The sequence below is a fragment of the Podarcis melisellensis genome, assembly GCF_964234715.1.
Source record: "Podarcis melisellensis genome assembly, chromosome: 17".
NCBI lineage: Eukaryota > Metazoa > Chordata > Lepidosauria > Squamata > Lacertidae > Podarcis > Podarcis melisellensis.
The window spans coordinates 28854561-28876430 of NC_138534.1; positions in this window are offsets into that span (position 1 = coordinate 28854561).

Sequence of the window (21870 nt, forward strand, 5' to 3'; positions counted from 1 at the left end):
TTCAAGAGGTCAAGACACAAAGACTTTAGCAACTAATCCACACCTAATGACCCACCTAAGTGGTACTCAGGATATCACTCAAGAAATCACTCAAGATATCCCTCAAGTAATTAAGGAACAAAAGAAGAAAAGGCACACTAGCCTGGGAACTTCCTCTCTGCCCAGAACATTGGAGGCTATACACCACACCCCCTCAACAGTATTTATAGGAACTCAAACACTGAGATCCTGCTCTGTTCCAGTAACAAGAAGCCGAAAGCACCAGCCTGAAGATGACGAGTGAGACCTCGTCGAAACGTCGCCTAGACACCCCAACTTTTACACGGGAAGACACCCGAGGACACCAAAACCTGCATATATATATATATATATATATATATATATATATATATATATATATATTTGCTTTCGTAGATTTTCACGGGTACAGGAATGCAGGTTTTGGTGTCCTCGGGTGTCTTCCCGTGTAAAAGTTGGGGTGTCTAGGCGACGTTTCGACGAGGTCTCACTCGTCATCTTCAGGCTGGTGCTTTCGGCTTCTTGTTACTGGAACAGAGCAGGATCTCAGTGTTTGAGTTCCTATAAATACTGTTGAGGGGGTGTGGTGTATAGCCTCCAATGTTCTGGGCAGAGAGGAAGTTCCCAGGCTAGTGTGCCTTTTCTTCTTTTGTTCCTTAATTACTTGAGGGATATCTTGAGTGATTTCTTGAGTGATATCCTGAGTACCACTTAGGTGGGTCATTAGGTGTGGATTGGTTGCTAAAGTCTTTGTGTCTTGACCTCTTGAACTTTGTGAAGAGTTTTTCTGAGAAGATGGCTGTACTGCACTTAGTTGTGCTCTGGCTTGGCTTCGTGTATAGGGGCGAGCTGTGGTTTTGTGGCTTGTGTCAGCCAGATCTGTGTAGGGATTGCAGGGGGGTGCAGCATCCGGAGGTGCCACCATGGTTTGGCTACTGGATGGTGTCTGTAATTTATCTGTGGAGAGGGTCTGGGTTTGGGTCTGGTGTGGTTGATTTGGTGATGGCGTTCTGTGTGCCTCTGGATCTGGTGTCAGTTTTTGTGGGGAGGGCTAATTTCCAGATGTCTGGCAAGCGGGATGTGTCGTCACGCTTGTTCATGTTGTGAGGGTGTTTCTCTATCTCGATGGCTTCCATGATTATTCTCTTGTGGTGATGTTCCATGTTAAAGAGCAATTTGGAATCTGCAAAATTAATTTCGTGTCCTGTTTCTTTCATGTGTTGGAAAAGAGAGGAAGTTTTTTCTTCTTTTTTGACGGCATTCTTGTGTTCTGCGATACGTGCATTTATTCGTCTGTTTGTTTGTCCAATGTACGTGGCTGGGCAGACTTTGCAGGGTATTTCATAGACCCCTTGGTTTTCCAACTGGATTTTATCCTTGGGGTTTCTGAGGATATTGGCTATTTTTTGGTTGGTGCAAAAGGCTGTTTTGATATTGTGTTTATGGAGGATTTTGCTAATTTTATCTGTAGTGCCCTTGATATAAGGAAGGAGGGCCATGCCATTGTTTTCTTCTGTGTCTTGGTTTTTGGGGGGTGTTTCTTTTTGGATTAGCTTCGTAACCCTGTTTTGCTGGTATCCATTGGCAATTAACACATTTGAGAGATTCTGTAACTCAGTTGTCAAGTGGTCTTTGTCAGCCAGGCGTTTGGTTCTGGAGATGAGAGTCTTGGCTACGGAGTTTATTTGTGCAGGGTGGTGGTGTGATTGTGCATGTAAGTAGCGGTTGGTGTGTGTTTTTTTCCGGTAGATAGTGTGTCCTAGGGAGCCATCAGGTTTTTTGTAGATTAGGACGTCAAGGAAATTAGCCCTCCCCACAAAAACTGACACCAGATCCAGAGGCACACAGAACGCTATCACCAATCAACCACACCAGACCCAAACCCAGACCCTCTCCACATATAAATTACAGACACCATCCAGTAGCCAAACCATGGTGGCACCTCCGGATGCTGCACCCCCCTGCAATCCCTACACAGATCTGGCTGACACAGGCCACAAAACCACAGCTCGCCCCTATACACGAAGCCAAGCCAGAGCACAACTAAGTGCAGTACAGCCATCTTCTCAGAAAAACTCTTCACAAAGTTCAAGAGGTCAAGACACAAAGACTTTAGCAACTAATCCACACCTAATGACCCACCTAAGTGGTACTCAGGATATCACTCAAGAAATCACTCAAGATATCCCTCAAGTAATTAAGGAACAAAAGAAGAAAAGGCACACTAGCCTGGGAACTTCCTCTCTGCCCAGAACATTGGAGGCTATACACCACACCCCCTCAACAGTATTTATAGGAACTCAAACACTGAGATCCTGCTCTGTTCCAGTAACAAGAAGCCGAAAGCACCAGCCTGAAGATGACGAGTGAGACCTCGTCGAAACGTCGCCTAGACACCCCAACTTTTACACGGGAAGACACCCGAGGACACCAAAACCTGCATATATATATATATATATATATATATATCCAAAACCATATACCAAGCTGCTTGTGCCCCTGAATTATAGTCCATCAGTCATTCCTCTTCCTAAAATAGACCATCTCTGCTCACCAAAGAGAAGTCATAAACAGAATGGCAGAACGGCCAATTACTGTTATTTATAAACAATCTAAAACAATCTAAAAACAAGCTGGTGGTTTTTAACCTTTCAAATGATTATAGAGTGCCAGTTTTCTGCAGACTCAAATGCTCTCCCAGTATATACAGAGCAAGAAGATGAACAAACATAAATTATGTTGTTGTTTTATTCCTACGCTATACAGTTGATTGTTACTGGGGTAATGCTTAATACTCTGGTTGGCCCGAGATCCCACTTCGCAGTGTAGTTGTAGAGGGGAAAGCTGCAGAAGTATCAGCAGAACCTTATTACATTTCAGATTTCGAAAAGCTGGCCATAATTTGCAAAGCATGATATCAGCAGTAGGAAATAAGGATGACTGAAGAGAGGGATACTATATTAACATGCCCAATGTGATGTATAAAATATTCTCTTTTGCTTCATTCGTGATGTGAAAGGAGGGAGTGCTTACAATTTCTTACATATTTCATCACGTTAGCATAAGCATTCAGAATTTTCATACCTAACTCAGAAAGACAGAAGGAGGATTTTCCCCAAATTCAAATATCAGTTAGGAATACACGACACAGACTAATGGAGGTTGGGGGGAGGATGTCGCCATTTTCACGGAAACTGCTGTGAAATTGCAACAGCGGAATCATGTCTGCAAAATCTTATGATATCCGCTTTGCCCAAAGGGAAAGCTTGGCTTCTCAAAAGACCAACTAACAGCCTACAGGAATAAGGCTTTCCCTTAACTTTCGGCTTTATCAGATTGTAAAGGGAGGTAAGATGGCCAATGTTTTAGTGGTGGAAGCTCCAGTTTGGAACCCAGATTGGAATCCCTTGTACGCATTTAAATACCCCCCTTCCTCTAAGGATTTCAGGGCAATATAATTTAACAATCTCCCCATTTAGCTTCACAATAGCCTTTTGATCTAGGAGAAAGGCAGTGAGTGGTGGTGTCCAAAGCTAGTTGGTGATCTTGATGGCCAGCTAAATATCTGAACTGGGGTTTCTTCTAGACAAATCCAATATTATGGCTGCCCTATCATGCTGACCATATCTGGCAAGAGCTATTGAGAGCCTTGTTTTCAAGTCATTTAATAACAGCACAACACAGAAGCATGCAAAAAAATTAAAAAAATTACTGCTATTCCATGAGTACTAGCATGACCAGAAGCTTCTTGTTATTTTTATTTACAATATATTAACGTACAAAAAGGTTCCACACCAAAGAAAACGTTCCCCATGTATTCCAGAATACCATACAAAGCCAACATTTGTTATATTGTATCACACAAATATAATAAAAACAAAAAAAAATCCTTCCAGTAGCACCTTAAAGACTTAGTTGGTCTTTAAGGTGCTACTGGAAGGAAATTTTTTTGTTTTGACTATGGCAGACCAACACGGCTACCTATCTGTAACCACAAATATAATAAACGGCATTCAAAAATATTAACAAATATATTATAAATATATTATAAATATATTCCAGGCATAGAAGGGTGAGAAAAATAACCACTAGCGAATATGGAGGGATATCATCACTAACAACAGAATCTGATTCTTAACAAATTGACATTCATATATTGACTTTTCCCATAACTATAGTGCATTAACTTCTTTAGTACAGCAACATTTCAACTCCTATAAAACTAGTCAAGAGACCTGACTGGAAGTTTCTGAACATGGTTTGGGTGGATCCAATGGAGGTTTGCCCATTCATCAAAGAAAACTGTCAATATAGACAATGTCTTCAAACAGCAGATACAATTGCCCCTTCTTCCTTTTCCTAGGTGGGTAGCAAAGATCTTCTCTCATTTGTATGCACATAGTATTAATGAACCAGTAGAGACCTTCTCAACTGTCTCACATGACATTGAGTCATCTCTTCCATTTTGAAAGATTAAAAAAAAATAAAAATCTGTGCTATGTCTCCAAAACTTCAACCTTGTCTGTTTCTTCAAACACAGTTACTTCTCCTGTACTCCCAAACCCTTAGATCAATTCTTTTCAAAGGAGAAACATATTAATAGCATGCATCCTGAATACTCCCTCTAGGATGCTCTTAAGTCTTACTCTGTTTTGAATCTTTGCAGAGCCTTAAGAAAATCTCATTTCCATCAAGTGATGGGAATATCATTTTTCCCCTGCTCATTTCTTTAGAGACACAGCTAGTTAGTTAGTGTATAAGAGCACTTTGGGGTTCTAAAATAGCATTGTGATGTAGCTAAGAATTAATTCAAAAAGGAACAGTGCAAATATTTTACTTATCCCATTAATGTTAAAAACCAGTGCTGAAAATGTAATAGCGTCAGAAGAGAGGAAGTTGATCTGACATTCCAAAACTACCAAAATAATATTGAGAAAGTCATGGTTTAGTTAACAAGTACAAGACAACAGGCTAGGATAAACATAATGCATCACTCATTCCACATACCCAACGCAGTCCTTTTAACTTCTGTTTCTTGCTGTCTCTGCCCCCACCTCCTGGCAGGATGATGTTGGAACTGAGATGGGTTGAACACAAGAACACAGGTTGGTAGGTACATATTTGCATCAGCCACCAGCCATTGCATTTTATGTACGGCATGCAAACATGTAAAAACACAAGCGAGCAGCTAAAATTGCCAACTAAAATTTAAAAGAAAACAAACTTTAAAATATATAAATTAGAATCCAATGAGCACCAAGAAAGGCCAATCCAATGGACACCAAGATGTTACAGACTTTGCTTCAATCTTAGAATTGTAGGATCTTCGATTCCAACTCCCTGCAATGCAGAAATATACAGCTGTCCCATAAAGGGATTGATCCTGCAACCTTGCCCTTATCAGCACCGCACTGTAACCAACTGAGCTATCCAGGCTGCCAACAGATTTTCTTATTCTATAAGGAGGAAGGTCACACTAAAAAAAAATCACACAAAAACAGTGGGTGAAATGGGAGTGCTGGAATAATTAGCTGTTTAAACAAATCTCTGTAAAGAGACCAATGTTTCACCATGGACATTTCGGGGTGCAGTTGCGTTAAAATGACCCACAAGGACTGCTGAAAGCAGCACGTTCAGTCTTGCACTTCAGAAAGCTCTTCTATATTTTAAAGTGATTAGATCCTATAGATAAGTTGCCATTGCATCAGGAGAGATGAGATGGAAAACAGTCATACAAGGGACATCATTTTCTTGCAGCGGAAAGATTGTTCCGTTGTTCGATATCAAATAGGTATTACCTCCATAGATCTTTTGCTTTGCTGAGACCTGGGCTTAGTAGCTGTTGTGTTGAAAAGCCACAAAAACACAAAAGCTTCAAATTAATGACTTCTACTCCAACTACTCTCATTCGAGCCAAACAGAACTAAGGGAAGGCAGTCAGAGGGGGCTAAAATTCATGGCGCATCCTGGTGCAGAGAAAAAAATGTCTAAGGAATTGAGAGTGCAGAGCTTCCAAAATACTTCCATTGGTGTTAGCCCCAATTTGAATTGTATAAAAGAATTGAGCTAAGGTTTTAGCCTTAAAAATGTCAAAAATGGCAGGTATAAACTTATGACCTTCAGTTCACGGGGCCAGTGAAGGATCAAAATGTTGATGTACTGCATATATTTTTCTACCACTTATACCTATTGAGCTAACCACACTTCAGATCCTCGGAAAGTGCTTCCAACTATTTGAAGAATTTTACTTGTTCAATTAGCTGTTTAAATGGGCATCATTTGGAGGAGGGTAACCTGTGTTATTTAGAGAAAAGCATTACTTGGTTTTACTGTAATTTTACTAAAATGCCTTCAGCAATCTTCTCAGAACACTTCTTTTCTGGGAGCACAATCTGCATATAGTAAAACATAAATAGCTTTTGTGGACGGTTTGGAGGCTAAGCTTAGCAGCTAAAAGACGGCAAGCCGACTCAGATACTTAAAGTTGAGTTGAAATATGAAAATTTACTTTATAATGTGTATTTTTTAACTGCTGATTTTATTTATATTTCAAAATGTTTTTAAACCAGATTGTTTTTGGCTTTTGACCTTTATCAATAACTTTATTTTTATTTTCATTGCAGCCTTTTGGCCTCATTTTCCACAGAGGCTCATGGGAAGAACTGAATCAAATGCTACCTTCAGATCAATGGATACTCCATATGAAACACCTCCAGTTTTTCTCTTCTATATTTGTCAATCAAACAATTAAGAACCAAACAATGACCATAGTGGGTAAAAGGTAAAGGTACCCCTGATCATTAGGTCCAGTCGTGGACGACTCTGGGGTTGCGTGCTCATCTCGCTCTATAGGCCGAGGGAACCGGCGTTTGTCCACAGACAGCTTCCGGGTCATGTGGCCAGCATGACTAAGCCGCTTCTGGCGAACCAGAGCAGCACACAGAAATGCTGTTTACCTTCCCTCCGGAGTGGTACCTATTTATCTACTTGCACTCTGACGTGCTTTCAAACTGCTAGGTTGGCAGGAGCAGGGACCGAGCAATGAGAGCTCACCCCGTCGCGGGGATTCAAACCGCCGACCTTCCAATCGGCAAGCTCTAGGCTCTGTGGTTTACACCACAGCACCACCTGCGCCCCACCATAGTGGGTATGTCCTGTCTAAATGCAGCATGTTCATCTATGACTCAGTTGGCTAGAGTGAGGTGCTGATAATGCCAGGGTTGCAGGTTCGATCCCCATATGGGCCAGCTGCATATTTCTGCATTGCAGGGGTTGGACTCTGTGAACCGGGGAGTCCCTTCCAACTCCACAATTCTATGAATTATTTCTATGAATCCGTCACAATGGTTTACTCTTTCAACCAGCCAGTTACTTTACTATGAAGGTGCTTTGCATAAAGTTTGCTGATTTGACATAGCAAACTAACATAGGCAATAATTTGCTGGACCAGCTTTAAAAGCTTTTTAAAATATAGGGGGAATTGCTCTAAGCCTTGAGTACTACACCTGTTGATTCAAGCTAAGCAAATACAAATGTTAGCAGAGAAGCCCACCATTCCAAGATTTCTGAAGATATGGAATCTATATAGGGACATTTGCTCTAAGCCTCAGGTACTATATCTGTTGAATCAATATAATAATTCCATCAGAATATTCAGTTTCAAAAATTTTGAAGATATCAAATCTATACCTGGTGTGTCAGTATTCCTTAGCTAGAGGATGATACTGTTAGCTGTTAGTGATACTGGAGGCTACCAGGCAAAACATTTAATGTTTGGTTAACCTTAACATTGACCTTAGAGAATAATGATTGATAAACTGTGTGTTCATTCCTTAGGGTCAACCACACGCAACAGATCCATGCAAGCACCTTCCCGTAACCCTGTTGTTGTGTACCAAAAGAGGCTTTTAATATAATTTGTCGGGCTTTTTCCCCCGCTGGCTTGCAATATTTTTGTCCTTGGCAAAAGCTTTGTACTGTATTCGCTTGTAGGCAACGTACTCATTTAGCAAAAGAAAACACCAAAACCCAAATTGGTGTTCCTATATTTCCCCCTCAATTTACTTTTGGCCCATTTACCTTCTCTATCAAAACCAACCAATTGTTATAGAAGTCCTTCTGAAATCTGGGTTCTTTGCTTTTCTTTTTTAGATAAGCTTGTAACATATCCATCAGAGTCTCAAATACAGTTGTGGCCTCAGTAGATTATTTAGCTGAAAAAATAGAAGTAGGTTGTATTCAACTAAGTTCTATCCAAAGAGCCTAAGTTAGTCATGGCCATTCATTTCAATGGATCTACTCTAAGTATAGCGAACATTGGACACAACCCAGTGGGTGAGTCACATACACTCTCTTTGTGGGCTGCAGAATTGGCTGGCTGCTGAAGGACAAGAGCCCGGAAGCAGTTTGGTCAGGCAGAAGGGACCATAGTTTGTTTCCCTCCACTGCATAGCAGTTGTCTGCTGCTGGGTGGAGTCCACAAGAGGAAGAGCTATGTCTTCTTCTTTGGCGATCACTCATAGTCGAGTGTCTTCCATAAACACAGTTTTAACAGTGGGTCCATAAGTGACTGCGGAGGCCAGTTCTGGATCCACACATCCTTCCACAGTGGGGACATGGGTGGGAGTTGATCATGGAGAGGTTTTGCCAAAAATGCCTTCCTCTTAGTTTGTTTCTTGGTTTTGCCCTGAGCTTGTGCTTCTTCAAAGTCCATGAGAAAAGAAGACTCCCTGGAAAAGACCCTGATGTTGGGAAAGATTGAGGGCACAAGGAGAAGGGGACAACAGAGGACGAGATGGTTGGAAAGTGTTCTCGAAGCTACAAACATGAGTCTGACTAAACTGCGGGAGACAGTGGAGGACAGGAGTGCCTGGTGTGCTCTGGTCCAGGGGGTCACAAAGAGTCGGACACGACTAAACGACTAAGCAACATACTATATTATTTTTAGATTTGCCTTCAGAGAGTCTTTAAACCTCTTTTGTTGACCACTGGCATTACACTTTCCATTTTTAAGTTCGGCAGTTGGCCAGGCAGGTCAATGGACAGAGTCTCATTCTCTCTCCCTCAGCGGAGGAAGCCTTGGCTATACAACCTATTAAGCTTTCCCCACTTAATGGCTCAGGATTCCCGTGACCAAGCAGAAAACCACATCCCACTCATGCAGGCCAACTGCAGATGTGCTCAATGTGCTGCTGATCCCTTAAACTGATGCCACCCGTTTATATGTTGCTTTTGTTTTCAGAAAATGCTGGTGGTTAATTTACAAGCCATTTTCAGGAACATCTTTAGGATTTGGATGACAGCAAAGCAAGCAGGAATGGGCAAATGGAAATAACATAATTGACACCTTTCTTTGTAGGTAAAATAAATAAAAAAGTTCCACTTCCTGACCTTTTCACCAATGTCTTGGAGAAAGGGTTGTTTAGCTTTTTCCTTCTGAGGGGAATGTGCCTTAGGCAAGGTTTAGAATTAAATTCTTTTCTTTCTTTCTTTCTTTCTTTCTTTCTTTCTTTCTTTCTTTCTTTCTTTCTTTCTTTCTTTCTTTTGAGTTCATCCCACTGGGGGCTTTCCAGATGGAAAGGAAGAGATGCAAAGGTCTGCTAAGTGAGCAGTCATGGGAAGCCCATCTCTAATACTGGCAAGTCAAATCTCCAACTGCCCCATTAGCTAAGTAGTTTCTACCGAAGCATTAGTGAGATGAAGAACTCTACCATCAGCTTGAGGTGGTGTTCATGAGCCAAGGCTGTCAAAAGGTTTCCCCTCTAAGCATTTGAAGAGATTGCTTGGGATGTTGCTTATTTCAGCAAATTCTCCTTGGAGGGTGGGGGCAGGAGAGCAACATAACTGGAAAACAAGGAAGAGGGGAACTCATGTCATTAGCTCTGTGCAGGAGGAGGCTTATCTTAAAACCTTGCCTGAGGTTAGATACTCACAGACCTTTCTCCCAGTGACAGGAGATGTCTCTTATCATTCTTTTATTCGCCTCAGTTTGGGTCAACTTTACCTCATCCACTGAGCTCCATTTGAGCATGCCAGGCTTATTATTTAGTGCTTAAAACTGTCTTTGTTCTTTTACGGTGTCCACAGAGAAGAAGCAACAGTCTTTGCCAGGTTATATTTTCATGCATCAACAAGCTTTCTGGATGGCTATTATTTTCTTCACTCTGAACACATTTTTCAAATTATAGCTGTTACAATTCCTCCACGTTAATAGAGACAGCATAGGAGGCCTGCCCTGCTTCTCTGTCGGCGTGTTACGAGCAAAGAAAAGCAAGCAAAGAGAACAAAATATCCAGATCTTGAAACAGATAAGACAAGCCAGAGCATCTTCTCAATACAGTTTTGCGGTTCTCTGAGTGTCAATGGACTTGCTCCAGATTTACACGACTCTTAACTGCCAGCAGGATTTGGGCCTCAGAATTCCATTATTAGAAACAGGACCAGCCAAATTCCTCCCTTCCCCCACAGTTTGTTCTGATATTTGCAAATAGAAAACTCTCTTCTTCGTTCAAGAGAATGGAATGGCCTTGTTCAACTGGCTGGTAGCATGCCAGTTTTTTCCCTTATCAAAACAACAGGATTGGTAGAAATGGCTATTTTCATTTTTAAGTAGATGATGTCCTTTCCAAGAGCTTCAGGCACAACTGCCTTCCCATTGACCCTTGAATGCTCTGGGTGCCTCCAGACTGTCAGCGTTTTGTGAGACGGATTCAATGGAAATTTAAGAAGTGGATTAATCCACTTTATAAGAGAAACAGACTTTTTGCAGTTAGGAAAGTAACAGGGCAATACTTTAAGAAATGTGGAATAAATGAATAAATAACAGGAAGATGTATAAAAACTTTACAGACAACTCAGGATGAGTGCTTATTGTCTTATAACTGCATCAGTGACAAACCAGAATCAATGCTAAAAAAAAAGACTAGATATAATCTCCACACAAGTGTTGAGCAAGTAGATCAGGATGAATTGTAAATAAATAAGTTGTCCAGGGGAGCTCTTCTTTCACTTCCAGATGTTACCCAGTTTTTTACCAGCCCAACAAAGTGTTGCCTGGAAACAATTTAATAATTTGTGTCACGTAGTAAATTCTGGCAAAATGGCAACCAGGTTCCTGGGATTCTTCTGGGCTCAAGAAGTGATCTGGGAGCACCTGAAAGCTATAGCTCTGTTGAAGCTAAGCAGGTGTGATAAGTGCCCAGAGGGGACCATTGTAAGGAGCTCTGAGCTTGGCAGCAAAAGGCAGGATATACCGGTAAGTGTGATGGATTTGACTTTTAACCAAGGAACCAGCAGAGATTAGAGGACTGACTGTATGGAGCATGTTCACAAAACAATTTCATTTTGTAAGTTTCCTATGGGAGAGCCAAGTAGGGCTTAAAACCAGTCCTGTTGCCTCATATTAAAATATCAAAAGAAGCTTTCCAGCGATCACAAAATTGTTCAAAACCAACAATTCCATTCCTAAATATGTTTTTCCTCCTTCTTCAATAACAAACTAAAATTAGTCTCTGATCAAATTAATTCACCATATAAAATATTCCATAGTATACACAGTACCTGGTCATGTTAGTAGGCTCAGCCAAATTCAATGGGATACACTTCTGAGTAGAAGATGTATAGGACTGCACTGTTCTGTCCTAAGACCCTGATGTTGGGAAAGATGGAGGGCACAAGGAGAAGGGGACGACAGAGGACGAGATGGTTGGACAGTGTTCTCGAAGCTACAAATATGAGTCTGACTAAACTGCGAGAGGCAGTGGAAGACAGGAGTGCCTGGCGTGCTCTGGTCCATGGGGTCATGAAGATTCGGACACGACTAAATGACTAAACAACAACTTTGAACTGAAGTTGAAAGTAGGAATGAACGAATGTGTCCATTTCAGTTTTATCAATTACTCATTTTCCAGCATTAATTTCATACATTATTTACTGTTTATACCCTACATCTTCCTCCTAAGGAGCCCTGGGTAGCAAGATCTCTACATTTCAATTTGCAAATCCATCAGCATTTTAGTGTCAATTTCTCCTACTATATGCATTTTTACATGCACTTTTAACTAATATACTCATTTTATATGTAATTCTAATATACACATTTTAAGTTATTTCCCCTGATGCAGTGCCTTTTCCTACATTATTTTCACTTAATATATGCATATTTTACACTAGTACATGCAGTTTTGTACGTATTACTGGGCCAGAGAACTGAATTGCAAAATTCAGAGAAGTGTGAATTGTTAAGGCTGCATTTCAGTTTGCAGATCATTTCGCAACATGCCAATTAGGTAAGTTCAGCTTTACATGCAAACTGAATTGAATTTCTTCTCCATCCTTAGCTGAAGGTATTTTGTTTCAGCATTTCAGAATCACCATGAAGTTCTTTATCATTTCCTACCTGCTAACTCACTGTGCTCACTGGAAGGATAGATCCTAAAGCTGAGACTCCAATACTTTGGCCACCTCATGAGAAGAGCAGACTCCCTGGAAAAGAACCTGATGTTGGGAAAGATGGAGGGCACAAGGAGAAGGGGATGACAGAGGACGAGATGGTTGGACAGTGTTCTTGAAGCTACCAGCGTTAGTTTGACCAAGCTGCAGGAGGCAGTGGAAGACAGAAGTGCCTGGCGTGCTCTGGTCCATGGGGTCACAAAGAGTCAGACACGACTAAATGATTAAACAACAACACCTGCTAACGAACTCTTATAAACAGGGATGGGAAATATGTGTCCCTTGAGGTGTTGTTGGACTACAACTTCCATTTATCCTTGACTGCTGGCTATACTAGCTGGACAGTGGAGCCCAACACCTGTATGGCCACAGGCTCCCTATACCTGCCTTAAAAGCAGTCCTTTTGGTAACATGCACAATTTAAAACAACAACAACAACAACAACAACAACAACAACAATAATAATATTGGTTTTGCCTATTGCCATCCCTCCTCTTCAGTTAAAGAGATGGCAAAACAATCTCAATGCATTTGTGTCAGGAGGCAAAAAAGTCTGGAATAAGCAACAAAATTCTCTACAGAGATAGAACAAAAGGAGGGGTGGGAATACCTAACTCAATGTTATACGTGCACAATTAAAAGAAAGGTAAATAACAAAAACAGTGATTGTTTTCCCGTAGTTATTTCTTTGCCTTCAGGGCTCCTAACATTCAGGGTCACTTCCATGATCAATCAGCTGCACTTTTTTGACCATTTATCACTCACGAGCTGAACCTCTTTATTGCTGAATTTCACCCTCCATTCAGATTTTGAATGATTTTGCATGACCTTTCGTAGTTTAGAAAATTTCATTTATCCCAAGATGTACAGAGCCTTTAAGGCGCAATCGACAGCAAATGCCAAGTGTCTTAAAAATTACCAGGGATAAAGTTAGCCAACTTTAGGGGGGGAATGCATAAAACGGTGTTCACACTTACACTAGATGTGGCCAAATAACTGGTATTACCTCAATGCTCCGTATGGCGGTAATTCTTGGACTAAGACTGTGTACACACTGTATGTTTAAGGCACATTCAAAGAACATTCTTTCTCTCAAAGGATTCTGGGCACTGTAGTTAGTTAAGGGCTGCTGGGAATTCTAACTCTGTGGAAGGTAAACTGCAGCACTCAGAATTCTTTGAGGGAAAGAAAGTTCTTCGAATGTGCTTTAGTGTGTAAAAAGCCCAAGTTAAAAGAAGAAGAAGAAGAATTTTCCATTGTGCTTCTGGGATACATAGCAGCAAATAGCCACTAAGCAAAATGGCCTTTGTTTCCCACCGCAGGAGATAAATACATAAATATAATAATGAAGTAGAAGATAAAAAAAAAACTGTAATTTCTACTGCGTCTGTATTATGATTAGGCCTGTCGGCGTCCACAGAGGCTTTCTCTTTGATTACTTGTGTTCCTTCGGACTAATTAGAAATAATGCACATATTACTAAATGCTCAATACTGTTAAAGTTAAAGATAACTTAGGTCATATTTGTTTAACAGTCATTCCCTTTCCCAATGGGATAAAGGGAGTAAATGGATATATAATCACTGCATCTTTACAAGTGTATTTTTTTTTACTTTGAACAATAGGGTTTTTTTTACCTATTAATAATGTTGTGACATTCCTATATCAGATTTGGAAAGTTTAATGTATTTTTTAAATAAAAAAACCACGCTGGGTTTTGTTTTGTTACTTAAGCACCTAACTGAATAATTTGTAATAGTCAGGAACATTTGGACCTCTATTTCAATGTATGGACTACTTGCATTAATACATATGTTTAAGTAAGGATTTGTTAATTATTTTTATTGTCAATGAGAGCTGATGATGCTTTCTTTCTTTTTCTTTTTTATATTTCCAACATTAAAATATGTTTTTTAAAAACAATTAAAAATCTGAAAATACGAAATAGAGCACCTTTCCTTTTTCTTTGGGCTTCAAGTCAGTTCCAGTAACAGTTTTCCCACAAGAGTTACTGTATAAAGACTCACCCTATCATATTTTGCCTAGAAGAATTCATAGAATCATAGAGTTGGAAGGGACCCTGAGGATCATCTAGTCCAACCCTCTGCAAGGCAGGAATATACAGCTGTTCTATATGGGAATCGAACCTGCAACCTTGGCGTTATCAGCACCACACTCTTAACCAACTGCGCTATTTGTGGGAGTGGGCGAATGCTCACTGAGTTCAAGCTCTTCCCTGGGTCATTATAGTCAGATTTTCTGACTCCAGCGCAGCTTCTAATGAACTCTGTGCTAGTGGGAAGAAAGGGCTTCTATCGTTCTTTGGCTGCTGTTTCACCCCAATGTTCAAGCCTAGGTGGTTTATATTTATTTCAACAGGCAGCAATGCACAATCAACACAACTAAGCCTTATATTAGAAACTCAAGGCTCTTAATAAAAGCACGCCAAGCACTACTATAAAAAATGACAGGCTCCAAGGCCTTGTTTTGTCCAACATCAGAGAAAGACGTGACCCTGAAGTGGTGGCCACTCTAAAACTAAACCCCACCCAACACTGTGCATTCTATTTCCACAGACCCCTTGCACATTTCCCAAGGCTTTCAAATGTAGGTTTATTTTTTTTATATATAAAAAAAACGGTTCCTAGACAATGAAGCTTTCCGACCACGGCTGGGGCAAACGGCTCCTATAGACTTCGCTGTGGTTCCTTCTGCAAGGTTGCGTCTATTTGTTGCAAAGGTTCTCGCCTCGTCGCCAAGCGCTGAGTGAGATCAAAGGGGCTAAGAGATGTCAGCAGGCGAGGCGTCTTGCTTAAAGCTGCTGGCGTCGTTACCTTTACAAACTAAAGCAAAATGTTGAATACTGCATATGCCAAAGGACTCCGGAGTACAATGTTCAGCAGTGCTGGAATTTCACCCTCAGGCTCATCGGACGCAAAGGATTGTGAACTGCAGCCAGTCAATTCTCAGGCAGGAATCCAGTCTGGAGACAGATGTAGCGTTTAAACAGCAGTCGCAGTGGGCTTGTCACCCAGACTGTGAGCCCAGCTCACACCAACATCGTGGTGTTAATTATGAATATAACGTTGAGAGAGATGGAGTCTTAAAACAGTCCTCGGCCTTCCCCTTCCAAGTTGGGAAGGCTAACTAACATTTGATTTCTTTATCTTTTAAGATGATCTTGGGAGGTATTCATCTTAGAAACCCCCATCAGTGGAAGCGATGGGGCTGCCTTCTCCTTCCCCTAAAATTGGCTCTCGGGATGTCTCAGAGTATACCCCTAAAACAGCATGCAGAGGAGGGGAGAATCATTCTGTCGGGCAAACTGATAGTGTTACAAAAGTTGGGTGTCTCCTCCTCTCTGTGCCTAGTGGTAGCAAGAGTCTGGGGCACTCACCCGGGGTCTATGTTCCTTTGGAGAAGTGAGACACCACAGAGACTGTCATAGCTTCAAGAAATATTGTTTATTTCTTCAGTCTGCAGGGGGTGGGGAGTCCAGATCCTACAGTTTGCTCATTTCAAGAGGGGCTTGTTCCCCACAGCAGTGCAGCCCTGGAGTCAGAGTCATCTCTCCCAGACAGACTTCAGCCAGCCTGCCCAAGATGGATCCCAGTCTCCATTCTCTCTTCTTCTTCTTCTTCTTCTTCTTCTTCTTCTTCTTCTTCTTCTTCTTCTTCTTCTTCCCAGCACACCTTGCTCAAAGACTCCCTTTTCCTGTCACCTCAAACACATACCCCATCACTTTGGCAACACCTGTCTCCCCAAGCCAAAGGATTCCTCTCAGATGGCCCACCTTTGGTCGTGTTAAGAGATTTGCTCTTCATTCACTAGGCCAGCCAGGCTGGTTTGCATAAGTCAGACCAGGAATCCCTTGTCTGGCACAGTTCTACAGCTTGTACTTTCATCCATATTCCAATTAATCAAACTCCTATCACTTATTAATTTCTTTTAAAAAACCAAGAAATTCAGAGCATGTTCTGTTCAGATGCAATAAATTAATTGTGCACAGTCCCTTTAAATCAGGGGTGTCCAAACTATTTTCAAAGAGGGCCAGATTTGATGAGGCCCGACCAAACTTATTGAGCTTTTGTTATGATTGAAGCTGTTGACCTTCTTTTGGGATTTTACCCCAGAAAATAAACTGTTGCAGGGCCCGGATGAAACCGACCAGTGGGCTGGATTAGGCCCCCGGGCTGGACTTTGGACATGCCTGCTTTAAATAAACCTGTCTTCAGACTTCCACAGGACCACAGTTCCCTTGCCACCCCTGCCAGAGCCCAACCACCAGAATATTTATCAAATATGGTAGTCTCTCTCACACAAAGTTCTAGTGTCGTCTTTGTATAGACATGGTGCATATGCAAACATTGGCAACCTCCCTATGCATAACCAGGTGTGGGAAACATTTGGCCCTCCAGATGTTGCTGAGCTGCAACTCGGAAAACGTTATGTCTCTCTTTACCCTGAGCTTCAAAACATTTTTGGGTTTCCTCCATGATAAGAGAGTCCTTCTTCCCGGATAACAAAGGTCAATGATAAAAGGGCAGGCAGATAAGAGATGGCCGGATATGTATCAGCTGTTACCTTTAAAGAGTCTGATTAAAGCAGAATTAAGCCATTAAAATCCTTTTTGCATTTTTAAGCATCGCACAACAACGGGGTGACTTTGTGCTTAACCTGCTAATAATGTGAAGGTGCAGGAAATGCAACTACATCTTTCAGTGCATGACTTGCTATCCTGACAGACTCCAATATGGCACACTTGCCTCAATAGCTCACCTGGTTAGAGCATTGCCAAGGCTGCAGGTTTGATCCCTGTGTTGGCAGTTGCATACTGTAATTTTTATTAATTGTTGCATACTGTAATTGTTATTAATTTCTATACAGCCCTTCGTCTGAGGATCACAGGGTGGTTTACAATATAATAACATGCATTATTATTCTTCAAATTTCCTTGAGGTCTTCTATTAACACAAAGCAGATAAGAACAAGTATGAGCATAACCTTCACAAGGTACTTTATAATTATAGCATTTGCTGGATCTAGACATATAAAGAAAAGGCAATTCAGGACAACGCTTTGTCAACCTCACAGTGGGAAATCGCTTTGGCGAAAGGTGGGACTCCACAGCACCATCTGGTGTCACGGGGTTATAATGCATATAAAAAACTTTTTCTTTACTAATGTGGCTGAGTCCATTAAATCATTTCTGTAAGGGACACAAATTTCTTGCATAAGAATCGCTGGTGTAAAGAGACGACATCCCCCGCGTCGGTTTTTAATCAAGCTGTGCTCTTCCAAATAATTTCCTTCTCGATCTTTTAATATTTTCCCCGGCTTTCTGCATTGCAGAGGGTTAGACTAGATAATCCACAGGGTCCTTTCCAACTCTGAAAATTCTATGATTCTACCAAACTCTTGGGTAATTTTTTCCCATTAAAACTGTTGCTTGGTGAGATAGTGGTAAACCCAGCATCAGCATTGCATGGTGCATCATTGTAATGAATTACATTTGTTGTTGTTGTTTAGTCGTTTAGTTGTGTCCAATTCTTTGTGACCCCATGGAGCAGAGCACACCAGGCACCCCTGTCTTCCACTGCCTCCCGCAGTTTAGTCAAACTCATGCTGGTAGCTTCGAGAACACTGTCCAACCATCTCTTCCTCCGTTGTCCCCTTCTCTTTGTGCCTTCCATCTTTCCCAACATCAGGGTCTTTTCCAGGGAGTCTTCTCTTCTCATGAGGTGGCCAAAGTATTGGAGCCTCAGCTTCAGGATCTGTCCTTCCAGTGAGCATTCAGGGCTTATTTCCTTTATAATGGATAGGTTTGATCTTCTTGCAGTCCATGGGACTCTCAAGAGTCTCCTCCAGCACCATAATTCAAAAGCATCAATTCTTCGGCGACCAGACTTCTTTATGGTCCAGCTCTCACTTCTATACATCACTACTGGGAAAACCATAGCTTTAACTATATGGACCTTTGTCAGCAAGGTGATGTCTCTGCTTTTTAAGATGCTGTCTAGGTTTGTCATTGCTTTTCTCCCAAGAAGCAGGCATCTTTTAGTTTTGTGACTGCTGTCACCATCTGCAGTGATCATGGAACCCAAGAAAGTAAAATCTCTCACTGCCTCCATTTCTTCCCCTTCTATTTGCCAGGAGATGATGGGCCCAGTGGCCATGATCTTCGCTTTTTTTGATGTTGAGCTTCAGACCATATTTTGCGCTCTCCTCTTTCACCCTCATTAAAAGGTTCTTTAATTCCTCCTTACTTTCTGCCATCAAGGTTGTGTCATATGCATATCTGAGGTTGTTGATATTTCTTCCGGCAATCTTAATTCTGGCTTGGGAATTGACAAAATTCCTAAGGCAGGAGACAATCTTAGTTGTGGCAATGGGAAAATCTGGGGGAAATTTTCTGTGAATAAGCACCCCCTAGATCAATACAACTACTCAGAAGTTCCCTTATGCTGGAGATTTCAGCCTGACCATCTTCCGAAAGCATTGCAAAATGCATTTGGTCTTCACTTGCTTCTAGGAGACAGGCTGAATCCAATACAAGGCATTACTATTGAGCACTAACATTTTATCTACCTTCACATGTTCCCTAAGAGCCAGTGCAAGGATGGGGAACATCTTTCATCCCAGGGACTGCATTCGCTTCTGGCAAACCTTCTGGAGACCAGAGGCAAATGTGAGGGCTGAACAATTAATATAAAGTTTATCTTTGCACTGTAAGCTCATTACTACATATCCACTCCTTTAGAGAGTTGTGGGTGTTTTGTTTTTTTATTTAAAAAAATAGAATAAAAAAGGATTGAGTGTTCCTAAGAAATGAAGAGATATAATGCATGAGGAACACCAGCAGGAATCAGGTTAACATCAACAGAGAAGAGAAAGCCTGGGAAAATAGTAAAAGATCGAGAAGGAAAATATTTGGAAGAGCATAGCTTGATTAAAAACAGACACCATGGAAATCAAGAGGAAAAGATGAAGTCTCACTCACGGGAATATTTGAAGAGTTGTGAACTGCCCTGAGAGAAAAAGAAGAAGAGTTTGGATTTGATATCCCGCTTTATCACTACCCGAAGGAGTCTCAAAGAGGCTAACAATCTCCTTTTCCTTCCTCTCCCACAACAAACACTCTGTGAGGTGAGTGGGGCTGAGAGACTTCAGAGAAGTGTGACTAGCCCAAGGTCACCCAGCAGCTGCATGTGGAAGAGCGGAGACGCGAATCCGGTTCACCAGATTACGAGTCTACTGCTCTTAACCACTACACCACACTGAAGGAGGAGGAGGAGGAGGAAGAGGAGGAGGAGAAGGAGAAGTGGCAAAAAATGGCACCCTCTCTTCATTCTTCTCACCAACTAAGATGGGGAAAAGTGTACTTGTACCATTTCCATTCCCTTCATTGGGCTTGCACAGGAGGGATCACATCAGATCACACCAGGGGCATTGTCTTCCTCAGATCACATCTTTCTGCCACTCATTAGAATGCCAAATTGAGAGGTCTGCTCACCTCACTTTCAAGGTAACACTGTCATTACTGGTCCTCATCTACCTACAAAAAGCAAAAAGCTGTGGCAATTAATGGCATTTGATTGTCCAGGTGAACTCAAATCTATCTATCTCTCTCTCTCTCTCTCTCTCTCTCTCTCTCTCTCTCTCTCTCAATCAGACACACACAATCCCATGAATCGTGCCCTGATTTTATGTAAAGTAAAACGCATTCCCACCCCAAAGCCTATGTGGTGCAAGAGGAATCTGGTTTGCAATTTCCTAACACTCTGGTGTGCAGCCAAAAGATCCTCCTCCTCTTAAGAACGTTGTGTCCTAGGTTGTGCCTTCGCTCCTTTTCCCATATCTGTGTGGCTTTTTTTCTTTTTGCAAAGTGTTGGTATCTGGCATCAAGAATGCCAGATTTCCACCACCAGCAAGGTCAGCGTCTAAGCTTGGTGGGACGAAAATTCCTAACGCTGAAAACCCACATTCATCTGGTCTGGCACAGACCCCATGGGCTTATCTGTGTCCCTGACACAGATTCTAATGGCCCTGGGTGTGGGTGGGATGAGTTTACCTAGTTAGTTTGCAGTCCAACTCAAGGCTCTGCTCTTCAAGCAACCCCATGTTCACGTTAGTGAAGTAAACATGCAATCAGGGTTTGTTTATTTTTAGCAGGGGCTTGGGGGAACTGAGTTCCCTTACCTTTCTAAAATTAAATAATTGAATTCGTGCCTGGGGGCTGGAACAGATACATACCCAATGCCTGAGCCAAAAATTTACCTATACAGTTGGACCTTGGTTCCTGGATGGCTTAGTTGTTGAACAAATCGGCTCCCAAAGGCTTCAAACCCAGAAGGAAGTGTTCTGGTTTGTGAATGTTTTTTGGAAGCCGAACATCCGCCGCGGCTTCCGCAGCTTCTGATTGAATGCAAGAAGCTCCTGCAGCCAATCGGAAGCTGTGCCTTGGTTTTTGAATGGTTTCGGGAGTCAGATTAAGACAGATTAAGTTCGAGAACCAAGGTACCACTGTATCTGTAATCAATAAAGTCGTGGCCATTTTTAATCTAGATCATTGTCTGCTAGAGTTTATTAATCACATCTTACATTTAGCCACTGCTTGGAGGCGGTAGCAATGTGACTGGGTCCACAACAAACAAACAAAACACAACACACACAAACTTTGTGGTGAGTTCCCCCACCTTTTTTCCAGAAAAAAGCAACCCCAGATTCTTCCCCCCCCCCCAAAAAAATCACAAATTATAACACGTTTCCTCAAGAATGGATGCTATTTGTCGCTTTCCACATAGGAGATGCTTCCTTCCCTGAGAGAAGGTGGTCCTTTCTACAGGCAAAATGTCCGCACATATACAAAGGAAGGAGATGGCATGAGAAAAACTTTGTCCTCTGAGGAACTAGGCAGGTCCGGACCTTTCAAACAAGGGTCGCAGCCCACTTTTGGCACCTGTTGAGAAGAAACAAAAGCTTCTAGATAAAGTGCCTTAGGGGGTTGAGGACTTCAAAGGGCGCAGCCTGCAGAAGCTGAAAGGGAAGAATGATAAAAAGCCTGTAACATTAGATCAAGCCTCTGTGTGAAGATAATCTACTTGGTTTGGAGCTTAATCCTAGAGAGGGCTCTCTTCAAAGGGAGGTGGGAGAGAATCCAGGGAAGTGGGGGTGTCCAACACACAATATATCTACCGGGGAGGGGGGAGAGACCTGTACCCTTCCAGGTGTTTTGCAGACCTCCAGCTCCCATCAGCACCAGCCAGCATGGCCAATGGTCAGCGCTGGTGGGAATTCAGTCCAGTAACATACAGAGGCTGACAATCTCCTCATCCCTGATCTAACTGAACCTAAAGCGGATTCTAAGCACTTCATCATAGGAGTGCCATCTCCTCACAGAAA